This window comes from Acinonyx jubatus, chromosome C2, assembly GCF_027475565.1.
Source record: "Acinonyx jubatus isolate Ajub_Pintada_27869175 chromosome C2, VMU_Ajub_asm_v1.0, whole genome shotgun sequence".
In the NCBI taxonomy this organism is placed as follows: domain Eukaryota; kingdom Metazoa; phylum Chordata; class Mammalia; order Carnivora; family Felidae; genus Acinonyx; species Acinonyx jubatus.
The window spans coordinates 26009756-26034970 of record NC_069384.1 but is presented as its reverse complement, the minus strand read 5'-3'; the positions used below and the strand labels follow the sequence as shown (position 1 = coordinate 26034970).

The following is a 25215-nucleotide window of genomic DNA, read 5'->3' as shown; positions in this document are numbered from 1 at the left end:
ACATAAAAATTCACTTACTTGATTATACACTGTACCATTATTTTGAAAATTTGTCAAAACAAAAGGAGACCTACCATAGCCAAAAATATTTTTAAATAGTATGAAATTTGGTCTGGGTATAGAAGGCATTATTTTATAATAATATGAACTATGGAACTGTAACCATAGTTTTTATCTATGAAGAAATATTATTTTGGTGCAAAGCATTCAGTTCAGTCCAAAAAATTGTTATTTTTAAAACTAAGCAGTTAGTTATTAACTGATTTCCAGCTAATTAACTGAATATAACGTACTTTGTGCCTACACCAATAAGCCATGCCAACAATTTAAGATTAATTGCTATAACATGCGAAATTTTCTTTATGGTTATGTTTAGAGCTGACATTTAAAATTATTATTAAAATGGCCATTGATCACAGTGATCAACCAATATAATCTAAATTGTAAAACTAAGTTATATAAGTAGATAAGCTGCTGAAGATAACAATAACCGTGGTTTGGAGGTGAGAAAGTACAAATTGCCTCTTTAACTGAAACCACTGGAAGGTAAACAAAAGAGCTCCAAGGGCTATTCTAACCAGAATCATATGACCAAAAGAAGTTTGCATATATAAAAGTGCCTCCGGATGAAGGTGTTTGTGTAGAACCTTCTACGTAGAAGCCATAATTGGTTTATGGGAAAAATTGGCATGTTGTCCTGACAAAACCACAGAGTCCACCATTAAATTAACAGCTATATGGAAGGCTTTTAACAAGATAGTTAAATTTCTGATAAGCAACTTTAAAACTTGGAAAAAAATAAGGGCAGTACTACAAATAAAAGGAATTATTTTTTTCTACCCAAAAAAAGTTTTTGCTGTGCTTCTAAATCTGTGTCATTTCCTGCCTAAAATAATTGTTTAGAGCTGCTCTTTTGTGTTATTTTTTTTTTCCAATTTCACTAGATGATCTCAGAAACCAATAGGGATTTAAATCATCATGAATAATGATGGAGTCAGATGCATAGGCTGTTAAAGCAAAAATAACTTAAATTTGTAACACTAGTTATAAATAATAATAGGACATTAAAGAGTTTTATTAGAAGAAAAATTGCCCGAAAAACTCCCTTCTGTCAGTTTAACCTTCTAGAATTTCTCAGGCAAATCATTCTACAAAATCAAAACCAATATCCAAGTCTGTAAAAATCACCAATTCAAAATGCAACTATTTGCCCTTCTCATTTAAAATTTAAAAATGCTCTCTTGCTCTCTTTGTGTTTTAGCTGAATCTGTGCACAGTACATTGTTGTTCCAGCTCAAAACCTCCTGTGTGGCCGAGGGCTTGGCAACCCAGAGAAAGGCAGTGAACACTGTTGAATTCAGCGCAGTGCACTTGGTAACACAGGGAGAGTATGAATAATATTTGGAGATCTAGCACACCTTAGTGGAAACAATTATAATTACAACTGCGTTGAAAGCATTTAAATTTTAAATTCCATTGTTTTAGTTCCATTTTACCTAAATGGAGGGGCTTTGTTCAGACATTTTTTCTTAAAATGATGTGTTTCTTCCCCAAACTCCTCACAGATAAAAAAAATTAATTTTGATAATAAATTTCTAAAAGTAGAAATCATGATTTCTTTTCAGAATATCCAAAAGTATCTGTACAACCCCCTTGAAGCCATCAAATTAGGGGCAATGCCATTGTGCTTAAATGTAAAGTGTCAGATTTTTCTTGTTAAATGATTGCTGTGCTTTTGACTTGTAAAAGCTGTCAGGTCAGCTCTTGGGATACTTCAAAGACTTAGTTTCAAACAGGTTGTACACGTTCTACCATTAATGGCCAACCCTCCCTTTACTTCACACTTCTAAAATGTCATCAAGAAAAAGAGAGTAAAAAAGACATCATAAATATCCATTCTAGACCATTTCAAAAGCTTTCAATTTTATATTCTGTCCCATCATCCTCCATCTTAGAGGTGGGATAGGTAAAGCATCAAAAATAAATGGAAAATTTTCATTCCAAAACATGGAGAAAATTAGCCCTGTTCATGTATACCTCCATTGACACATGTGTTTCTAAAAATCAGGATATAATATTTATGAAATTGTAGGTAAAATACACATGCTTATTATCTAGGCATCTCAACTATCTGCTATGTGACTGAAAACTGGAAGGAAAGCAAATAATGGTTATTAACAATTAAATATTTTAGAGCAAGCGACTTCCAAAATGGCAGAATAAGAAGCTCAGAAAATGTTCTCTCCCCAAAACAGTGATACAACTAAAGAAAACTGTAAAAACAAACAAACCAAATCAGAACAAAACAAAACAACTATTTTAGGACTCTGGAAATTGGCCAAAGGCATTCAACAAATTGAGATGCATTTATTCAAGTAAAACCTCCAGAAAGAACAGTGAGTGCCTATATCACTTTTGTCTGAGCTGCTCCCTTCCTCAATGTTCTCCAGCTTTGTTGTCATGGTAGATACACAAGGGCATGCAAGCTGTGAAAAACAGCTGCTTTGTTGTTGGACAGGGCTCACTTGGTTGAGAGTAGAGCACTGAGCAATTCCATGCCTATAGGAACGGCCCAAAATAGTAGCAATCTCTGAAGCGAACAAACAGGGAAGTCCAGTGACCAAGCTGTCCTAGGATTGTAGTCCTGGTCAGAGCAGGCAACAAAAATGGCAAACTAGCTTTAAAAAATAACAAGAAGACTGGGGAATGAGACAACATAGTCTCAGTCTCATTCAAATGATATTGATAAATTCTCACAAGTCTCTGGAAATTTGGAAGCCTGCACAGGCTGCCCATATACAGGTGAGACCAGAAAGGGCACGACAAATTCACTCATTCTGGCTAACCATGAGGCCTTGTGTATTCACACAAGAGAATTGAGAGGGCCTGGAAAAAAGCAAAAGCTAGGACAGACTTGTAAACTGCCTGATTTTGAGTATGTCCCCAAACACACAGATCAATGTGGAAGGTAGGAGCCTTTCTAGGGCATAATTTCTAAATAATCACCGGCTGACCACTAAGTTATATTGTCTCAGGGCCTCCTAGGGAGGAGGCCAGGATTAAGAATATGAATAAGAATTTGTTTAATTGTGCATAAATATTAGAGGGTGCATACTGTGGAAGAAAACAGATTCCATGTATTTAGTTCAGGCAAGTTGCTAAACACACACACACACACACACCCCACAATCACCACCACCACCACCAACAACAACAATACAACAATAACAACAATCCATAGGGGGAAAACTCAGAATTCAGAGTTGCTACAATATATTATGTTAAATGATTAGTTTTCAGTAACAACAAAAACATCAAGATATGTAAAGAAACAAGAAAAGGTGGCCCATACAAAGGGAGGGAGGGAAGCACTCAGTAGAAAATGGCTCTCAGGGTACCCAGATATTAGACTTAACAATCAAAGAATTCAAAGCAACTGTGGTAGCATCCCCTCCTTAAGGAAAAAAACAAAACAAAACAAAACCCCTCAAGGCAACCTGGCTATACTCATATGTGACAACATCCCTCACGACCTTGTAACATGAGACCATTTTAATCAGACTACATGTTTGTTTGTAAGCATCTATGGGAGACAAAGAAGTAGAAAATATATTAAAAACTACGTGGTGTTCAGGACTCAGTTCTTCGGGTACAAACCCAACTGAGCAGTGCCGGCATGAATAAAGTTGCTTCTTGGAAAGTAATCTCAGTGTAACCACCCTCTGTGTGGGAATCCTGCTACACAACCATTATAAATATGTTCACAGAACAACAACAACAACAACAACAAAACATTTTTAAAGAACTATAGGAAAACATGGTAACAATGTATTATCTAAAATAGAGTCTCAACTTAAAAACTGAAATTATAAAAACAAACCACGTAGAAATCGTAGAAATCGGGGAGTTGAAAAGTACAATAACCAAAGTGAGAAATTCACTAAAGTGATGCAACCATAGATTTGAGATGACAACAAAAATGATTAGAAAACTTGAAAACAGATCAACAGAAATGATCTAATCCAAAGAACTGAGGGGAAAAACGATAAAGAAAATGAGCTGAGAGCCTCAGAGACCCATGGGATACCATCAAGAATACAAACATACACACGATTAGAGTCCCAGAAGGAGAGGAGAAAAAGGGTCGGAAAAATATTTGAAGAGATAATAGCCAAAAAATTCATGATTTGAATACAAAATATTAACATCCAGATAAAAGTTCAGTGAGCCTCAAGCAAATACAAAGTGCTCCATAGTTACACATATCATAGTCAAGTTGTTGAATGCCAAAAGACAAAAAGGAAGTTTTGAAATCAGCAAGACAAATTCAACTAATATGTACAAAGAAAAAAACAAAATTCACAGCTGACTTCTCATAAGAAACAGAAAAAGCCAAAAGACAGTGGGATGCTATATTTAAAGTACTGAAAGAAAAAAAAAAAAAACACTAACAAAGATGGAGCCTTTATCCAGAAAAATAATCCTTCAAAAATAAAGTTGAAATAGACATTCCCAGACTTTAAGAAAGAAAAAAAAATGTTTCCAGCAAGTGTGTTACTAGCAGACCTGACACAACACATAAGAAAGTCCTTCAAGCTGAAATACAATATCATTCAGTCACTTGAATCCACATCACAAAATAAAGAGTACCAGAAAAGATACATGTGTGCAAATTAGAATGTATAAATATATTTTCCTCATTTCTTCTCTCAAATGATCTAAAAAAAATAATAAGATTGCATAAAACAATCTTTGTAAAACTGCCTTTCTTAGACTTCTGGGAAGATTGTGGAGTTAGGAAGCACCAGGAATCTATCTTGCTTCCCACACAACAATAGCAGTGTGCTGGCAGAATCTGTCTGACAAAACTGTTTTTGGAGCTCTGGAGAGTATGGAAGACTTGTAACTTCCAGGGGAACACTTGGAGGGTAAATCATAGTGAATTTCAGTGAATTTCAGCTCTTAGCATAATAGCAGCTACCCATCTTCCACCCCCTCCCCACATGGCGGTTTGGAGCAGCTTGCAAGCAGCTCGAGAGAACCAAGACTGGCAATAAGGATTTTGTCCTGCAGATATCAGGCATTGGTGCTTTGATCACTGGTTACTGCTTCTAATCATGAGATTGCAGACCCAGAGGTGGACAGCCATCGTTGCACACCCTACCTACTGTTGCAAGTCCCTCACCTTTCTGTTGAAGCAATTTCCAGAAGAAAATGGCAGAAGCCAGTCCCTCTTTTCAACAACTGCCTTAAATATAAATGGATTAAACTTTCCAATCAAAAGAAAGAAATCAGAATAGCGGATCAAAACACATGATCCAATCATATGCTGGCCCGAGGACACTCACTTTAGATAAAAAGATAAAAATAGATTAAAATTTTAAAAAGATGAGAAAAGACAGTCCATGCAAATAGTAACCAAAAGAGAGCAGGGCTGGCATAGAAATATCAGACAAAATAGACTTTAAATCAAAAAAGTTTACAAAAACCAAAGGAGCACATTACATATTAACAAAAGATTCAATACAGCAAAATACAACAATTATATACATTTAAACATATAATAACAGACTGTCAAAATATATGAAGCAAACATTGGCAGAAACTCAGAAAGAGACAGTTGTACCATGACAGTTGGAAACTTGAATACCTTACTCCTTATAATGAATAGACCATATGTTAAGTCACAAATTAGGTCTCAAAGACTTAAAAAGATACTTATCATACAAAGTATCTTCTCTTACCACAACAGGTGAAGTTAGAATACAAAATAAACCTCACATTTATGGCCAACTGATTTTTTACAAAGATAACATGGCAATTCCATGGGTTAAGGATAGTTCTTTTCCGTTTCTTGATTAAGAAAAAATGGAGACATGGGGCGCCTGGGTGGCTCAGTTGGTTAAGCGTCCGACTTAGGCTCAGGTCATGATCTCACAGTTCATGAGTTCGAGCCCCACATCGGGCTCTGGCTTGACAGCTTAGAGCCTGGAGCCTGCTTCAAATTCTATGTCTCCTCCTTTCTCTGCTCCTCCCCCACTCATGCTCTGTGTCTCTCTCCTTCAAAAATAAATAAAAACATTTAAGAAAAGAAAAAATGGAGACAGATGCGAAGGAGTAAACACCATGGTGAAGGGCGGGGATAAGAGCAGCAGTAGAGGAAAGAAAGGCTGAAACGAAAAGTATTCCCAGAAGAACCTGAAGAAGCCACAGTCACACAGGATGGAGTGACAGAAAGCAAGATCCAACCCCAAAAGCAGTTGCCTTTCCCCCACGCCTTCAAATTTTGGAAATTAAGAACCCACAATGGGAGATATCTAATGTTCATGCAGTGGAAATAGTAGCAGCATAAGGAAATGTTGGCAATTAAGAAAAAAACTTAAGAATGGATAAAGAAAATGTGGTATACACACACACACACACACACACACACACACACACACACACACACACACTGGAGTATTACTCAGCAATCAAAAAGAATGAAATCTTGTCATTTGCAACTACATGGATGGAACTGGAGGGTATTATGCTAAGTGAAATTCGTCAGTCAGACAAAGACAAAAATCATATGACTTCACTCACATGAGGACTTTAAGAGACAAAACAGAAGAGCATAAGGGAAGGGAAACAAAAATAATATAAAAACAGGGAGGGAGACAAAACAAGAGACTCATAAATGTGGAGAACAAACTGAGGGTTGCTGGAGGGGTTGTGGGGGGGGATGGGCTAAATGGGTAAGGGGCATAAAGGAATCTACTGAAATCATTGCTTCACTATATACTAACTAATTTGGATGTAAATTTTTAAAAATAAAAAATAAAGTTAAATCACAGAAAAAAAGAAAAAACTTAAGAAAGAGAGGCTCTTAGTGATAAGGCTCCACCGAAAGCCTATACCAAAGACTACTGACAACCAGCGAGTTGATCCTATAGTTGATCCTAATGATGAAGCGATTGCTTATGATGGAACTACAGATGAATTTACTTCTTACTTCAACAAATTTCTCCCAAGATTCTCATAACATCAGAGAGACATCATGAGAGAACAGTAGGACTCCGTGAACAGTATTCCACAGTTACACCAAAGTCTCACATTTACTACAGAAGAGGACTGGCTCTGAAAAAAAAATTATTCCACAGTGCATTTCAACAGAGTTCACAAATCTGATTGTTATTAATGAAGATTGTAAAACACCAAATGGATGAATTCTAAGTCACTTGCCAAGTGGCCCAACTGCTCATTTTAAGTTTTTGTTTTTGGTTTTTGTTTTGTTTTGTTTTGTTTTGAGAGAGAGAGCACAAGCAGAGGTGGGGGCAGAGAGACAAGGAGAGAGAGAAAGTCTCAAGCAGTCTCTTTACTGTCAGTGCAGAGCCTATCGTGGGGCTCAATCTCATTAACAGTGAGATCATGACCTGAGCCAAAATGAAGAGTTGGACATTCAGCCAACTGAGCCACCCAGGTGCCCCTCACCACATTCTTGCAGCATTCCTGTCACTTGAGTACTTCTTCTTCCCTTCCATCCTCCAGCTGATGCCTGCGTCGGGCTCTGTGCTGACCGCTCAGAGCCTGGAGCCTGTTTCCGATTCTGTGTCTCCCTCTCTCTCTGCCCCTCCCCCGTTCATGCTCTGTCTCTCTCTGTCCCCAAAATAAATAAACGTTAAAAAAAAAATTTAAAAAGATCCAGATATCTTATCCATCTTGTAAAACCTAGCAGTGATGGGCATGCATTTCCCTAGCATATGCACCCTCCAGTGTTTTCCTTAGACCCATAATGCTTTATTTATTCATCCTTAATTTACTTACAGGATGAATAATATTCACAGTAATTTTGGAATAGGCGTTTAGGTCTCCACATACAGAGAGAAGGATCCAAGTGTATCCAGATCTTGAGTGGCAAGGAGACTTCATGTGACATCTGGTCCACAAAGCAAAAAAGAGACATTTATTCAGAGGATATGGAGTTTTACTGTGGACACCAAGAGAGGTGGATCAGTGGGTTCTGTGGTAACCTTGAAAGAGGAGAGGCAGCAAAGGCAGGAGAGAAGTCAGGCAGACCCCACCTTATGACATCATCTGTCACCCCACAGTATGACCTCATCTTTACTAATTTCATCTTTCCTAATAACAGTCCTATTTCCAAATAAGTTCACAATATGAGGTACCTGGGGTTAGGACTTCAACATATCTCTTAGGGGGACATAATTCTACCCATAACAAATGGGTAAACCTCTGACAAAAACAAACCTGCCTCAACGTGGCTTCCCCCAAAAAGCAGAGCCTGGGACAGGACTTGTGAGCAAGTTGGATTAAGTATCAGAAGGGAAGCCTTAGCTTTTTGGGGGACGTGATCCCAGTGAGCAGGACTGAGGAGATGAGAGTGAGGCAGTGAAGGAGGAAGAGCCAATATAAGTGTATGTTACTGAGGTTGCCACCGTGGACACAAGCAGCTTGATTCTGCTTGGACTACCAGAAAAGTATACAGAATGCTTCCCAGAATTATGTGCTAGAAGGATGAAAAGCAGGAGCATTTATGAATCGGCTCTGATTCCTCATAGCTGAGGGGACATTAAGGATGTTAACTCCCAGAGATGTTGACCTCCTCACACTTAACAAGCCAATGTGCATGAACAAAGTGAGCTCCCAGGGGTACCACTAGCATCCAAGAGTTCCTGGGCAGAAAGCAGAGATCTGTAACTGTCAACCTAAAGTGAGTGAAAGTGTGCCCAGAACTCTCTACTACAGCCACAGCTAAATCAGAGGTATAGCTGAGTAGACATGCACTGGGCCACCAGATTCTCTCTCCAGGGGACATGGAATTAGGATTCAGAATCTTTAATCAGTTGGTTGGTGACATATGAACAGGCAGGAATTGTAGGTGCCTACAAAAGCCAAATTAGATATATGATTTTGTTCTGAAGAAACATAGCAGACATACAGCAACATGAATATGAATAAAGCAGAATAAAGCAGACGTACAGAAGTTGCAAAGAGCAGAAAAAGCGTGCTTTCCCTGACAAATGGAGCTAGACAAGGGGTCCACTTTGCTGCCTGACTGCTCTCTAGTTTCAAGGTTCTGCTCATCTGCCTCCATTGATGTCTACAGGACAAACTCAGTACCCTCCCAATATATGCCTCTTTTTGGTTTGTAGCCCAGATGTCATATGAAGCTTCCCTGCCACTCAAGATGTGGATAAACTTGGATCCATCTCTATACATATGAGATCTAAACACCTATTCCAAAATTACTATGAAGACTCAGATTACTATGAATATTATTCATCTTGAGAAGGATGAATCAGTATAGCATTACGAGTCTAAGGGAAAACTGGAGTATGTGTATGCTACTTATCTGATTATAGCCAGGGAAATGCATGCCCACAATTGCCACATTTTACAAGATGGACAAAATATCTGGTTCCCTATTAAAATTTCTCCAATTTTAAATGATGTCATATAATTCACATATTTTAAAGCACTCTGCAGACTAATCATGTCTGTGTACCAGATCCGGCCTTGTGGCTCTAGTTTCAACATCTGTCACATTCCTGGAGGTATCGCTGCCTCCAGTCTCCTGTGCTTTCTTCAGAATGATCTGACCTGACCATCTTATGCCTCATGTGAAATTCTCTCCTTTCACTGATTTCCATAGCAGAAAACAATCTCAATAAGAATTACCCACAGGGGCACCTGGGTGGCTCAGTTGGTTAAGCATCCGACTTTGGCTCAGGTCATGATCTCACAGCTTGTGGGTTCGAGCCCTGCATTGAGCTCTATGCTGACAGCTCAGAACCTGGAGTGTGCTTTGGATTCTGTGTCTGCCTCTCTCTCTGCCCCTCCCCTGCTCGCACTCTGTCTCTGTCTCGTCTCTCTCTCTCTCTCTCTCTCTCTCTCTCTCTCTCTCTCAAAAATAAACATTAAAAAATTTACATAAGAATTACAAAAGAACAAATATTATATGACTCCACTCATTTGAGATATGTGAGTAATCAAATTCATAGAGGCAGAAAATAGAATGGTGGTTACCAGGGACTGGGGAGAAGAAGGGAATGAGGATTTGGTGTTTAATGAGTACTGACTTTCTGTTTGGGATGATGAAAACATTCTGGATCGTTGGTCAACAGTGAATGTTCTTAATGCCACTGAACTGTATACTTTAAAATGGCTAAAATGGAGGGACGCCTGGATAGCTCAGTTGTTTAAGTGTCCAGTGTCCAACTCTTGATTTCAGCTCAGGTCATGGGCTCATGAGATCAAACCCCGTGTCTGCTATCAGTGCAGAGCCTGCTTGACATTCCCTCTCTCCCTCTCTCTTCCCCTTCTCCACTTGGGCAAGCATGCTCTCTCTCTCTCTCTCTCTTTCTCTCTGAAAATAAATAAACTTTAAAAAATAAAATAAAATGGCTAAAATGGTAAATTTTATGTTATGTATATTTTACTGCAATTTTTAAAATTAAAGCTTTAAAAATTGTGAATTTAAGGACTTCATTAACAGTTTAGAGAAGTTCGAAGGAAGACTCACATTACGCAAAGGCAGACTTCTACCCTCTGCTTTCTCCTCCCATTGCCCTGGGCATACCAAATTCCAACTCTATTACGAAGATCATCATTTTTCTAAATAAAGACGTTTCTATGCAACAATTATCCTGGTGATTGCTATTCGAAAAATAAAATTGTCTCATTAAACCTAAGTTAGACCGAAGGAGTTTCTGATTTGGGGGGACAAACATTATCTCTGACTAAAGCACAAGTATTTATATACATTTTTTCTAGAAAGAGTGAGATAATCTTTCTTAAGACAATCTTTAATTTATGCATGTGTCATATTATCCTATGAAAGTTGTAGCATAGTGAATGGGGCCTATCATACATTAATATTTCCATACCTCTGAACCATGTTACAGCAGAGATAGAAAAGATGAGGTGTTGGAGAACTATTAAAATAGAACTTTCATCCTCTGTCTTCTAAATTAGCAGTGTATTAGAAAGCCGTGCCTGGATATCTGAAAACAGCAGAAAGGAGAGCTGCCACCTCGCTAATTTAATACCAAACTCCCGGGAGAAGTTTGCTGTCAGAGTTTTATCATGTATTATGGGGACAAGTATTGGCAGGTTTCCGTGAGATGCATATAAGCTTTTATCTCTTCCCTAGATCAGGTCATGTGACTGATAGCTGGATCCTTACATAGGCTTTTACCATCCTTTTAGTAATACACTTGGTGATTGAGTGGAGCCCCATAAATCTAGTCCAGAGTTAATGACCCAATGGGGGTTTATCCTGTTGATCCCCAACCATCTACCACACGTGTACATTAACATTTCATAAAAGCTCTACTCACAGGTCTCCTGAAAGCTTTCTCATATAGAGACTAGACTCTTCAAAGCTTTCTCTGATTCTCAATAACTGAAAATAGTTGTTATCCCTTAATAATAATTCAAAAACAGAAGATGACTAACTTCTATTCTGCACTAAAATTCCACAATATTGTTATTCAGGCAGCAACGATATAGAGTTGTTAGTAGGTGGCCCTGACTTACGATTCTTAATTCTTACCTAGTCCTATAGAATAAAAAAATATCAGTAATTGAAGACTGTTTAAATGTCAGCTAATCCAGGGGTTACAAATTGCTCATCTAGAGAGTAAATCTGGTTTACAGAGATGTGCTGTTTAGCAACACAATCTTTTTAAACCTTTGGAATTATTTGCCACATTTTAAAAGGTAGAGATTGCAGGGGTTCCTGGGTAGCTCAGTTAGTTAAGTATCTGACCATTGATCTCAGCTCAGGTCTTGATCTCAAGGTCATGAGTTCAGGGTCTACACTGGGCTCTGCACTGGGCATGAAGCTTACTTAAAAAAAAAAAAAAAGGAAAAAAAAGGGGGCAGAGATTGCACATCAATATCAAAGATCTGGCAACACTAGCCTACTGTTGCCATGTAGTAATGATGCGCTGAAGCCTGGAAGCCACTGATGTCTGTGGGCAGGACGTGCGTCCTCCACCTTGCTATGGCGTGTTGTCTATCACCACCAATTCAGCTAAGTATGCTGCCTGGAGTTTGTAGGCATTTGAAATTTTCACTCATGTCATTTTAGAAATTATAAAATATGAGATTAAACAGTGCTGAAATGACTCTCTTAAAAGTGAAAGGGGCAACTGGGTGGCTCAGTCGGTTAAACGTCCGACTTCAGCTCAGGTCATGATCTTGCAGTTTGTGGTTCAAGCCCCATTTGGGCTCTGGGCTGACAGCTCAGAGCCTGGAGCCTGCTTTGGATTCTGTGTCTCTTTCTCTCTCTCTGCTCCTCCCCTGCTTGTTCTCTGTCTCTCTTTCTCCCACACACAAAAATAAATATTAAAAAAAATTTTTTTTAAGTGAACAGACAAAAAATGATAAACGTACCTGATGCCAAATTTTGTGTCTATACAAATTTCTTGTGAACTCTAGAACTTATTCCTCATGAAATGTTGCAGTGTTCTAAGGGATATGGTTTGAAAAAATCTGTACTACACTATTTCTTCTTTTAAATTAAAAAAAAAAATAGTGGGGCACCTGGGTGGCTTAGTCAGTTGAACGTCTGACTCTTGATTTCAGCTCAGGTCATGATCTTGCAGTTTGTGACATCGAGCCCTGTGTCAGGCTCTGTGCTGATAGCTTGAGATTCTTTCTCTCCCTCTCTATTTGCCCCTCCCCCACTCTCTCTCTCTCAAAATAAATAAATAAACATTTTTTAAAAAATAGTAATTTTTCATCTCTACTTCTAACACAAGATTTAATTTAAGCAATAAATGATCAAAAAATAATTAGTAAGAATTAATCAGAAATAAAGATTGTCTAAATCTTTTAAAGTTTATTTATTTTGAGAAAAAGAGAGAGAGAGAGAGAGAGAGAGAGAGAGCGCATGAATGTGGGAGGGGCAGAGACAGAGGAAAAGAGAGAATCCCAAGCAGGCTCCAAGCATGGAGCCTGACACAAGGCTCGATCTCACAAATGGTGAGATCATGACCTGAGCTGAAATCAAGAGTCGAACGCTTAACTAACTGAGCCACCCAGGTGCCCCAGATTGTCTAATTCTTATGCAATATTATATTCCAACAGTCTGATAGGCTTTATTTGTGGTTTCTAATTTCTAAATGATAAACTTGGTTAGAATTTTTTAGTCTAACAAACTTGACCCCCAAAAAAGAAAACATTAATGAACAGATGAAATGCACTTTTTTTTCTGTATCTTGAGCCATTTCAAATAATGACTATGTTTTTGTAATATGAAATGTGTGTCTATTTGTTCCCTTGTATTGGAAACAAGCTTACTCCTTAGAGAAAGAAAGAAAGAAAGAAAGAAAGAAAGAAAGAAAGAAAGAAAGAAAGAAAGAAAGAAAGAAAGAAAAAGAAAAAGGAAGAAAGAAGGAAAAAAAGAAAGGGAGATAGGGAAAAGAAAGTAAAATACTAAATGTAGAGGGGCCTAAGGATTGCTCTATATGAAAATCCTCCATTTTCCCCTGTAGATCTAATCCGCACTTCTCTCTCTGTCCCAAGGAGCTGATCTATAACAATATCTCCATGGCTTCTCTCTTTTATTCGGCTTCTATCAATGGAAATCCCTGGTAGGAGCATTTATGGAGGCAAGAGAGTAAAACCTAGTATACTTATTCCTTTAAATCTCTTCTTGCAATGTCACCTTCAGCTGGCTGTAGCCTCATCCAAATGTCAATGCCCCATTTGTAATGATACTCCATACAACTTTTTCTTTCCAAGCTCTAAAAACCATTGTCTCTCCTTGTTGCTTTAGACCTAGGGGGTAATGACATGTAGGTTGCTATTAAGCTGCAGATCAATGAACCATTCCTTATGGTTTCCCTTCTTGCACCTTTGTAAATAAACATTCCTTGAACTTCCTAATGAATACGCTGTCCTTACTGAGACCCAGACTGATAACAAGAGGCACATTTCATTTGTATAATATTTTTAAAATTAAAATAAATGAAGTGAAATACTAGAAGAATATAAATAGTATGCGCAATTACTAGAAGAAGCCAAAAGGAACTTCAGCTGTAAGCAATTTATCAAAAGAATTTTCTAAACACAGTTTCCTCTCTCAGATGAATTATAGTAAGATCTATCAATATAATTCTTTCACCTCCACCAAACATATTTTGGCTCTTTCATCATCTCTTCTAAAGATGTTTCCCCTTTATTAATTTAATATATACACTGTTCCATCTTTTCCAATCTATAAGCCCCATTTCCTAGAAACATTTATTCTTCCCTTATGTCATTTTTGCTTTTTACTCCCATGTCTTTTAATAATACACTTCTCATCCTATTTCCCGATTTATAAATTTTAGATATAATCTACTATAATAAATGAGGGATGAGCTGGCTTACCACCAACCCCCTTACAACCAGTTGTTATATTTCTATTTTGTGTTCTTCATGTATCTTTCATAAAATACTAGTATCTCCATTCCTTATTTCACCAGCTGTGAACAGTATATTTTAGAGCACTAAACCAAATGCATACCTTGGCCAGATACCAAGGCAAACCCCAACATGCTGCATCCATAATTTTTCTTCCCAGTTTTAAAATGATATTAATGACCATAATTTTCCTTTCAGCATTACACTGTTCTTTTCCCCTACAACTACTATCATCTACACGATAACTTTTGCAACGTTAAGATTAATAGTATTTATATAGGATTAATTCCTCCATGCTTTATCTGTAAGTTGATATAAAAGATGTAAGTCGATAAGAATATTAAGAATATAAATATGATTCCATGCAGGTCCGAGCAGTGTCGATTGATTGTTGTCACGTGTTTTTCGCAGGTTTTGCCTTCAATTTTCTAATTGCGGTGAGTTTTTCTTGCCTGTATCTCAGTACCAATGTGTATAAAATTATAAATGTTCTATTGCATCACTATTTCTCCTGATGCGTCAGTTTGGACTGGCTGAATGCCAGGTCTGCCTCCTAACTGCATTTCTGGGCTTTCCCTTCACTGCTCTTCTAGAGACAAATTGGCTCCACTATTTCAAAGGATGCCAAAATGTTTTCTGTCTTCATTTTCTTTCTTGTTTGGATATAGTCCAAACTCAAATAGCTTTCCTTTCAGGTTAGAGGAAATATTTTATAAATCTTGTGACATTGCCCATTTTAACTTTAAAGTAGTTCTTCACTGTCTTGTAACATTCAATAGTGTTGATGGGAAACGTGATACCAGATTTGTCATTTTTCTGTGGGTCATTTTTATTTTTTCTCAAGAAAACTTTGAGTCTTCTCTTTATCCTTAGTAATCTGAGTTTTGACAACAATGTGTCTAGGGGTGTCTTCATTCCTGTGCTGAGAACTCAGGGCAATCTTTATTTATTTTAAGATTTTATTAAATTCCAGTTAGGAGGGGTGCCTGGGTGGCTCAGTTGAGCGTCCAGCTGTTGACTTCAGCTCAGGTTATGATCTCACAGTTAATGAGATCAAGCCCCACATCAGGCTTTGTGATGACAGCATGGAGCCTGCTTGGGATTCTCTCTCTCTCCCTCTCTCTCTCTCTGCCCCTCTCCTGCTTGTGCACGTGCTTTCTCTCTCTCCCTCTCTCTCTGTCTCTCTCTCAAAATAAACATTAAAAAAATTATTTTTAATAAAATTAAACATTAAAAAATATATTCCACTTAGTTAACATAGAGCGTAATATTCATTTCAGGCATACAATATGGTAAATTAACACTTCCATGCAACACCTGGTGTTCATCACAACAAGTGCATTCCTTAATCCTCATCATCTATTTAACCCATCCTCCACCCACTGACCTTCTAGTAACCATCAGTTTGTTCTCTATAGTTAAGAGTCTGTTTCTTGGTTTGCTTTTCTCTCTCTTTTTCTCCTTTGCTCATTTGTTTTGTTTCTTGAATTCCACATATGAATGAAATCATATGGTATTTGTCTTTCTCTGACTTATTTTGTTTAGCATAATATCCTCTAGCTCCATCCATGTCATTGCAAATGGTGAGGTTTCATTCTTTTTTATGCTAAATAATATTCGTGTGTGTGTGTGTGTGTGTGTGTGTGTGTGTGTGTGTGACATCTTTTTTATCCATTCCTCAGTCAACGGGTGCTTGAGCTGTTTCTATAATTTGGCAATTGTAGATAACGCTGCTATAAACATCAGGGTACATGTATCCCTTTCAATTAGTATTTTTGTATCCTTTGGGTAAAAACCTAGTAGTGCAATTGCTGGATCATAGGGTAGTTCTATTTTTAACTTTTTGAGGAACCTCCATACTGTTTTCTAGAGTGGCTGCACCAATTTTCATTACCACCAACAGGGCAAGAGGGTTCCTTTTTCTCTTGATTCTTTTGTTGCTGATTGTAGCCATTCTGACAGGTGTAAGGTAATATCTCATTATAGTTTTGATTTGCATTTCCCTGATGATAAGTAATATTTTCATTTGTCTGTTGGCTATCTGGAGTCTTCTTTGGGAAAATGTTTGTTTATAACTTCTGCCCATTTTTTAATTGGATTATTTGTTTTTTAGTGTTGAGTTTTATAAGTTCTTTATGTATTTTGGATATTTTGTCAGATACGTCATTTGTAAATATCTTCTCCCATTCCATAGGTTGTCTTGTCATTTTGTTGATTGTTTTCTTCACTGTGCAGAAGCTTTTTATTTTGATGCAGTCTCAATAGTTATTTTTGTTTTTCTTTCCCTTTTCTCAGGAGACATATCAAAGAAGTCACTATGGCCAATGTCAAAGATAGGTATTAACTTTTGGTAGCATTTGCTTTTCAAGCCATCTGGTCCTGGACTTCAGGTTGTTGGGATATTTTTGATTACTGATTTAATTTCTTTGCTGGGTATCAGTGTGTTCAAGTTTTCTATTTCTTCCTGTATCAGTTTCAATAACTTATGTTTCTAGGAATTTATCCATTTCTTCTGAATTGTCCAATTTGTTGGCATATAGTTTTTCATAATATTCTCTTATAATTGTGTTTCTGTGATATTGGTTGCTATTTCTCTTCTCTCATTTGTGATTTTATTTATTTGGGTCCTTTCTCTTTGATAAGTCTGGCTAGAGGCTTAGCAATTTTATTAATTTTTTCAAAGAACCAGCTCCTGGTTTCATTGATCTGTTCTAGTGTTTTGTTTTGTTTTAATTTTTATATCATTTATTTCTACTCTAATTTTTATTATTTCCTTCTTTCTGCTGCCTTTAGACTTTGTTTGCTTTTCTTTTTCTAGCTCCTTTAGGTGTGAGGTTAGTTTGAGATTTTTCTTGCTTCTTGAGGTAAGACCTGTATTGCTATATACATCCCTCTTAGAACAATTTTTGCTGTATCCTAAAGGTTTTAGAACTTTGTGTTCTCATGTTCATTGTTTCCACATACTTTTTACTTCTTTAATTTCCTGGTTGACCCATTTATTGTTTAGTAGCATGTTGTTTAACTTCAATGTATTTGTGGTCTTTCCAAATTTTTTTCTTATGGCTGACTTCTAGTTTCATAACATTGTGGTCAGAAAAGATGCAGGGTATGAATTCATCTTGTGTATTTGTTGAGGCCTGTTTTGTGACCCAATATGTGATCTATTCTGGAGCATATTCCACATGCATTTGAAAAGAATGTGTATCCTGCTGTTTTAGGACGCAATATTCTGAATATATCTGTAAAGTCCATCTAGTCCAGTGTGTCATTCAAAGCCATGGTTTCCTTGTTGATTTTCCGCTTAGATGATCTGTTCATTGATGTAAGTAGTGTATTAAAATCATGTACTATTATTGTGTTATTATCAATTAGTTATTTTATGTTTGTTATTAATTGCTTTATATATTTAGGTGTTCCCATGTTGTGTGCATAAATATTTATAATTGTTATATCTTCTTGTTGAACTGTCCCCTTTATTATTATATAGTACTCTTCTTTGTCTCTTGTTATAGTCTTTGTTTTGAAATCTAGTTTGATAACAAAATATTGCTATTCTGTCTTTCTTTTGACATCAATGTGCATGATGAATGTTTCTCCATCCCCTCACTTTCAGTCTTTAGATGCCTTTAGGTCTAAAATGAGTCTCTTCTACGTAGCATATAGATGGGTTTTGTGTTTTATTTTATTTTATTTTATTTTACTTTACTTTTTATCCATTCTGACATCCTATGTCTTTTGATTAGAGCATTTAGTTCATTTACATTCAAAGTAATTATTGGTAGATATGTATTTATTGTCATTTTATTACTTGTTTTGTGGTTGTTTCTGGAGATTTTTCTCTAATCTTTTCTTGTCTTTCTTTCATGTTTTGCTGATTTTCTTTAGTGATATATTTGGATTTCTTTCTCCTTATTTTTTGCATGTTTATTAATGATTTTTTGATATGTGGTTACCAATAAGTTTGTATATAACCTCTTCTGCAAATAGCAGTCTATATTAAGTTGATGGTTGTTTAAGTTTGAATGCACTCTTTGATCCTCGCCTCCCCACATTGGTCTTTGTTATTATATTCTATATCCTTTTTTGTGTGAGTTCCTAGACTGACTTTTACAGAAATATTTTTTACTGTAGAAATATTCATTTTTACTACTTTTGTGTTTCCTGCCATTATACTGTCACTTTTCGTCTCTCCTTTCCACTCAAAGAGTCCCCTTTAGTCTTTCTTGCAGGGTTGGTTTAGTGATCACAAACTCCTTTAGTTTTAGCTTATCTGGGAAACTCTTTATCTCTCTTTCTATTCTGAATGATAGCCTTGCTGGGTAGAGTATTCTTGGCTGCAGATTTTTCCCATTCAGCTCTTTGAATATATCATGCCACTCCCGCCTGGCTTGCCACATTCTGTTGAAAAATCTCTAGCTGGCCTTATGGGATTTCTTTTGTAAGTTAATGACTTCTTTTGTCCTGTTGCTTTTAAGATTTTTCTTTATCACTATATTTTGCAAATTTAATTACTGTATCTCTTGGTGTTGGACTGCTTTTGTTGATTTTTATGGGAGTTCTCTGTGCTTCCTGGATCTGGATGTCTTTCCGTCCCTAGATTACAGAAATTTTCGGCTATTATTTCTTCAAATAAATTATTTTCTCCCCATTATCTCTCTTCATCTTGTGGGACTCCTATAGTGTAATGCTATTATGTTTGATGGAGTCACTGAGTTCCCTAAGTCTATTCTCATTTAGCATATTTCTTTCTCTCTTTTGTTCAGCTTCATTGCTTGCCATTAGTTTGTCTTTATTTTATCATTACTTTGTCATTAATTCATCCCTCTGCTTCTACTAACATGCTGTTCATTGCATCAAGAGTGTATATTGCACTCTTCATCTCTGATTGACTCTTCTTTAACTCTTTTATCTCTTTAACTCTTTAACTCTTTTATCTACATAAATCATTTGAAATTTTTCTATAGAGGAGATCTGTCTCTATTTCTTTCTCTTTCTTTCATCATTTATTTATATATATAATATATATATACATATATATATTATTTATATATTTATTTATATAATGATATATATATCATTTATATATTTCATCGCTTATTTATATTTATTTATATTTATATCATTTCATCATTTCTTTCATCATTATAAAATTATATATATTTCATCATATATTTATATATAAAATCATTTATATTTATTTCATCATTTATCATATATTTATTTATATTTATATATTTATCATTTATTTATATATACATCATTTATATATTTCATCATTTCTTCCATCACCCAAGTGTGAATTCATGGGTATTTATCTTATACTTTGAGCTACAAGTCAACGCTATATTTTTGGTTGCTCAAATTATTATAGCTTTGGCTATTGGCAGCTCTTGCCCCAGGGATTTTTGAACTGGTAATAGGAGACTTTCTGGCTGGCTGAGTATATTTTATATAAAACTCAAAAGTTGTTAGAAACCAAATTTTTCTGCCAGAATAGAGAAGTGATGGAATTAGGTGTGCAGAAAAAACAGAAATAAAAAACCACCCAAAAGTCTAAAGCAGATACCTTTATCCCCTCACTTCTTTTGTTAGACATATATTCTGAGTCCCTGTTATCTCATCCTGAGGTTTTGTGTACCATTTCAGTTTCTGCAAACAAAATCCCTCTTTTTGCTTAAATTAGATCTATTTCTTAAAAAAAAAAATTAGATCTATTTATTCAACCTTAAAATTAAAACTAACCTAAAGAGTTAAAGCTGCAGAAAGATAACTGCATTATTTAGGTGAGGTCACAGGTAAAGAAATATCAAGTAATGGCTATTAATATGATCCAATTAATACACAGAGGTCCAGACTTCAGTTGTGTTTCCCTCAGTTCATATCCCATCTATCCCCTCAGTCCTGCCTCAGAGGCTCTGATGACGACTGCTCCCAAGATGCTCAGCTCTACCCATCCCTGGAATCAATAAGATCCAGACCAGGTGGTACATCAGCAGTCCTTGTCCTCTCAGTTGAATTTAGACACGTTGGAGTCTGAGTAAGCCCTTGGCAGAAGCTTCCCAAGCTGACCCTAAAAACCAGCACTGCCCAAAGGACTCAAATCAGGAGTCCCTCTCCTCTAGATATCTCAGGAAATTTGGTGCCAGTTGGGTAGAATTTGAGATTCCTTCTTTATTTTGATCTCAATCTCCTGGGCTGCCAGCATCCCTTCTGCTGCTCTGGTCAGTTTTCCAGTTTGATGGGAAACATTCCTACCACCTCCACCTTGCTTCCCTCCTTGACTCCACTCAAGTTTTATTTTCTATATTTTTGGTACCATTTTCTCTACTGCCTGGTGGTAAGTCCCAAAATAACACATTGGCACTCAGTGTTTGTATATAATACTATACATTATGATGACAATATATTATTTAAAGAGAAATTTCATTCTATTTCAAGAATAAACTTGTAAGGTAGATGTTATTCCCGTATCATAAATTAGGAAACTGTCATTCAGAGAGATTCACTGACTTGTCTGACACAATATCCGGTGAATATGGGATTCAACCAGTGATTTCTGATTCCCAGAACCATGCTCATTCTGCAATGCCATACTGCAGGCATTAACAAATTATTGAGTTAAGCTGAATTTCTATTCTCTAGTGGAAGGGAATATATAGTGACCTTATGTGTCAGCCTTCTTAGCATAGCCAAGAAAACCATTAGATATGCATATATAACCAACTTAGTTGGTTGTCCATCTATAACACAGTGTCCATCTATGTCATCATTTTACAGAAATTCTTACGGGGTGAATTTTTCCTTTCACAAATAAATTTTGGTAGGTATGAGAAAGCTAGAGAATAAACCTGATTCGTTATTGTTAATGATTTGTAATAACAACTGAAAACATGATTTCAGTGTTATCTTCTTTAGTTAAAGTATAATTCAAAACAATGATAGTCACTTTAGGAATTGGATTAGATTTTGTTTTTAATTGGAAGCTAAAAGTCAGCTCCACTAAAAGGTATATAGAGGGCTTTAGTACATACTTGTCTAGACTGGGATATTTACTGAAGGCCATTTATTTAATAGTTATTTATATTTTCAATAAAATTGTTGTGCTACTTTTCCATTGCTTCTCTAACAAATTGCTACACATTTAGTGGCTTAACACAACACAAATGTACTATCTTACAGCTCTATAGGTCAGAAGTCTAACATGGGTCTCACCAGCCTAAAGTCAAAGCCGTGTTCCTTTCTGGAGTCTTGAGGGCAGGATCCATGTCCTTGCTCACTCAGGTTGTTAGCAGAATTCAGTTCCCTATAGTTGTAGGACCAATGTTGACTGGCTGTCAGCTGAGGACTGTCTCTAGCTTCTCAAGGCTATTACATTTCTTGGCTCTTCAAAACTGGCAATGGGGGGGTCAGGTCCTTCCCTAGCTTCAAATCTCTCCTCTTTATCTTTCTTTTCTCTTTGACCCAGCCAGGAAAGTCTCTCTACTTTTATGGACTCATCTCTTTAGACTGAGTACACACAAGTGATCCGGGATAATCACCCCATTTGAAGGTCTGTTTCTTTAACCACATCTACAAGGTCTCTTTTGCCATGTAAGGTAACATATTCACAGGTTCCAAGAACTAAGGCATTGGGCATATTTGTGGGGGAAGCTATTATTCTACCTATCACGGCTTCCAAATCACTGTTAACTTCATAGACTTTTACAATAATTTAAACTCCTCACATTCATTTGCTCCATTAGAATAAACAAAAATATTTTAAATATTTTTCTTCATTTTGAATTTTTCTTAATATTTCTTCCACCAAAAACCTTGTCCTCTGCCCATAAAACTTATGAAATGAATTTATGTAAAAATTTCATTTATATTAATTTTTCTAAACCATTTTCATGAACAACACATTTGACAAGTTCTTTTTGCCTTCTTTTCATTTCATAATACAACCCATCTGCTGATTTAATTTGATCTGAAAGGAATTTAAGACTAGCTTTTCTCTTCTTGAATGTTGAAATTATGCTTTCACAGCAGATAGATTTCCTGAGGAATAGGAATCACTTGTGTTTTTCTCTATATAAGGAAACTTAAATTTTTAATTTTATCAGAGATTATTCCATCTTTGAACAATAGCAGTTAACTTTTAACAGTGATATCGAACTCCTACTCACCTAATAAAACATTCAAATTACTGCTTGATTAACAATAAACTGGCACTGGGTGTTATATCTAAGTGAAGAGTTACTAAATTCTGCTCCTGAAACCATTATCACACTATATGTTAATTAACTTGGATTTAAATAAAATAAACAAAAACAATAAACTGACTTTTTTCCAATGACCAATTGCCCAGCAAATATGTTACACAGATCTCTAATGATCTTTTCTCTGTCAATACTTAGCAACTTAGTTTCCTTATTAGAAAGGTAAAAAGAAATAAGTACAACTGAAAATCAGTTTCAATTATTATAATTCCTTTTTAGTTGCCCTGGTAAAGGACAGATATTAAGTAATAATATGTGGCTTAAATGAATCTTATTTTTTTTCTAACTTTTTCTTCAACTCCCTGAAAAGGTGTACTAAGTCTAATTCTTTGTGCCTCTTTTTCTTTCTGTCCTTGTTCCCCGTGATCTTACATGCAACCATCTTTAAATATCATGTCTATGAAGGTGAGTCTCAAGTCTGTATTGCCAGACTGTCCAATAGTCTATTTTCCCATTCTTAATAAAGCTGTATTTGAACACTCTTATTAATTCAAAATATCAAAAACATTAGGCATAAATTTTACTATCATTATAATTATTGTACTTAAAGAGTTGAAGATGGAGAATACAAAGAAAACAAGACAAGAACTTGCTGGGAGAATGCATCAGAAATCAACAAAGATGAGGAATTTGATCACGTGGTATAGGAAAGTGAACCAGTTCATTCACCAGGGCTTAATTCCGCACACAACTCAAGGTGAAAGAGAACTGAGACAAAGTCATTGGCAAATTGGGTAATGGCTCATCTAAAGGTAATGACAATTTAATCTGCAAAAACAATATTTGAGGGAGTCTGTTTTCTGGACTATTTGGTGAAAGATGGAAAGAAATGGGGTGTAGGGGATAGAGAATGCAGCCAGTGTGATCAATCGATATCTTCAAGGCATAAATATGATCATACCTCCACTCTATCTTCTGAGATAGGGCTCAGTTCACAAGGCAGTCTACGGCCATTGAGTCTTCCATATCCTGGGCAAATCTCAATACCCTTAGTCTTGCAAAAACATGGAATAACATCTTTGTTCATCATAATGTTTGACGAGTTCCTTGTATACCACAAGCTCTATAGGCCTCCAGGCATGTAGTAGTGCCTGAGGGTCCAGCATATCCAATGTCAGGGTAGACTGCTTTAGTAGAGTGCAACATGAACAGCTGCTCTGCCTGTGAGTTCCCTAGGGGAGGCAGACATATGCAACCAACTGCTTCCCTGGTGCTGGCATTGAATCCAGCCAGCAGAAAGGAGATAGACATAAGTAGTAAATTAGATACCATGTGAACCTGGGAATTCAGCTATTCTAGCAATCTTTTGAACAATGCCTCCTTAATTATCCTGGAATTTCTCATTTCATTATATCTGCTTGCATTTGTTATCGATTGTTTCGTAACAAATTACCTGAAAATTTAATGTCTTAAAACAACAAGCATTTATTATCTCAGTGTCTGTGGGTCAGGAATTTGGCAGCAGCTTAATGAAATGATTCTGGTACAGGGACACTTACGTGGTTTATAATCAAGATGTTGGCCAGACCTGCGGTCATTTGAAGGTTTGACTGGGGCTGGTGGATTCACTTCCAAGCTCATTTATCACTCATTTATCTGTTAGCCAGAAGCCTCACTTCTTTTTCACGTGATCCTTCCCATAGAATAGCATGGCAGCTGGCCCAGTGTAAGTGATCTGAGAAAGAACAGCTACCAAGAAAAAAAAAAAGTGTAAAAATACAGATGTGACTCCTATACTCTCTAGGAGGACCAGATAGTCAGTCTTGAGGCTTCTGCCAACAAAAACAACACCCAAACTAGTGGGACTGTCTCCAGTGGAGATATTTCAGATGACACCATTGGGAACACACAATGTAGTTCAAACCACTGATACTAATACTAACACCAAAAAGCAGAATCTGAACCACTGATTTCCCTAAAAGCCAGTTTCCCTTGACAGAAAAGAATGGATTCTGTATGGCACATGGTCCTCAATTTCCGCTCTTCCATATCAAAATCTTAAACACTTCACTGGTAGAATCAGTGTCTATGCCCTAAGTACGAAAGGAGACTGACAAAAGTAATTTCTGGTTTCTATCTTGGAGAAGATAACCTCCCACTATAATACAGAAAATTTTCCATTATGGTATTCCAAAGATGCTGGACAATAACAAAGACTAAAAGGGTCCAGTCCACTTCTCTACTTAGCTTCACAAAATCAACAAACACCCACTTCTATATTTAAATTTGCAAACAGCAGTAGCAAACCATGATCTATAATATAATCTAACTTATAATTTATATTATAATGTATTATAATATTTTACAATAATATAAACCATGACCTATTTATAACATCCATGACCTATGGATATGACCCTTAGATCTATATCATGAAAATGTCTCCATCGTGACATTTTATAATCTGTGGATTAAATTGTAAAGTTAAACACTACCAGCACACCCTATATATAATAGTAGAATATTTGTTAAGATAAATAATTGAGAGATCAAGGGTGAACACAGAAGTAGATAATACAGTTCTGCAAGTAGTCATAAAACT

The 25215-nt window shown here is 36.4% G+C and overlaps 1 protein-coding gene across 4 annotated transcripts in view; it reads right to left on the bottom strand.

Moving 5' to 3' along the window:
• LOC113604776 (uncharacterized) overlaps positions 1–25215 on the bottom strand; it is a 591327-nt gene that overhangs the window by 451702 nt on the left and 114410 nt on the right. For 2 of the 4 annotated variants that reach the window (XR_003426789.2, XR_008298130.1), the window contains one exon: positions 24173–24362. The exons of the other annotated variants lie outside the window; for them this stretch is intronic. The gene's annotated coding sequence lies outside the window, so the exon portion shown is untranslated. The remainder of the gene's footprint in view (positions 1–24172; positions 24363–25215) is intronic. 4 annotated transcript variants of the gene reach the window in all.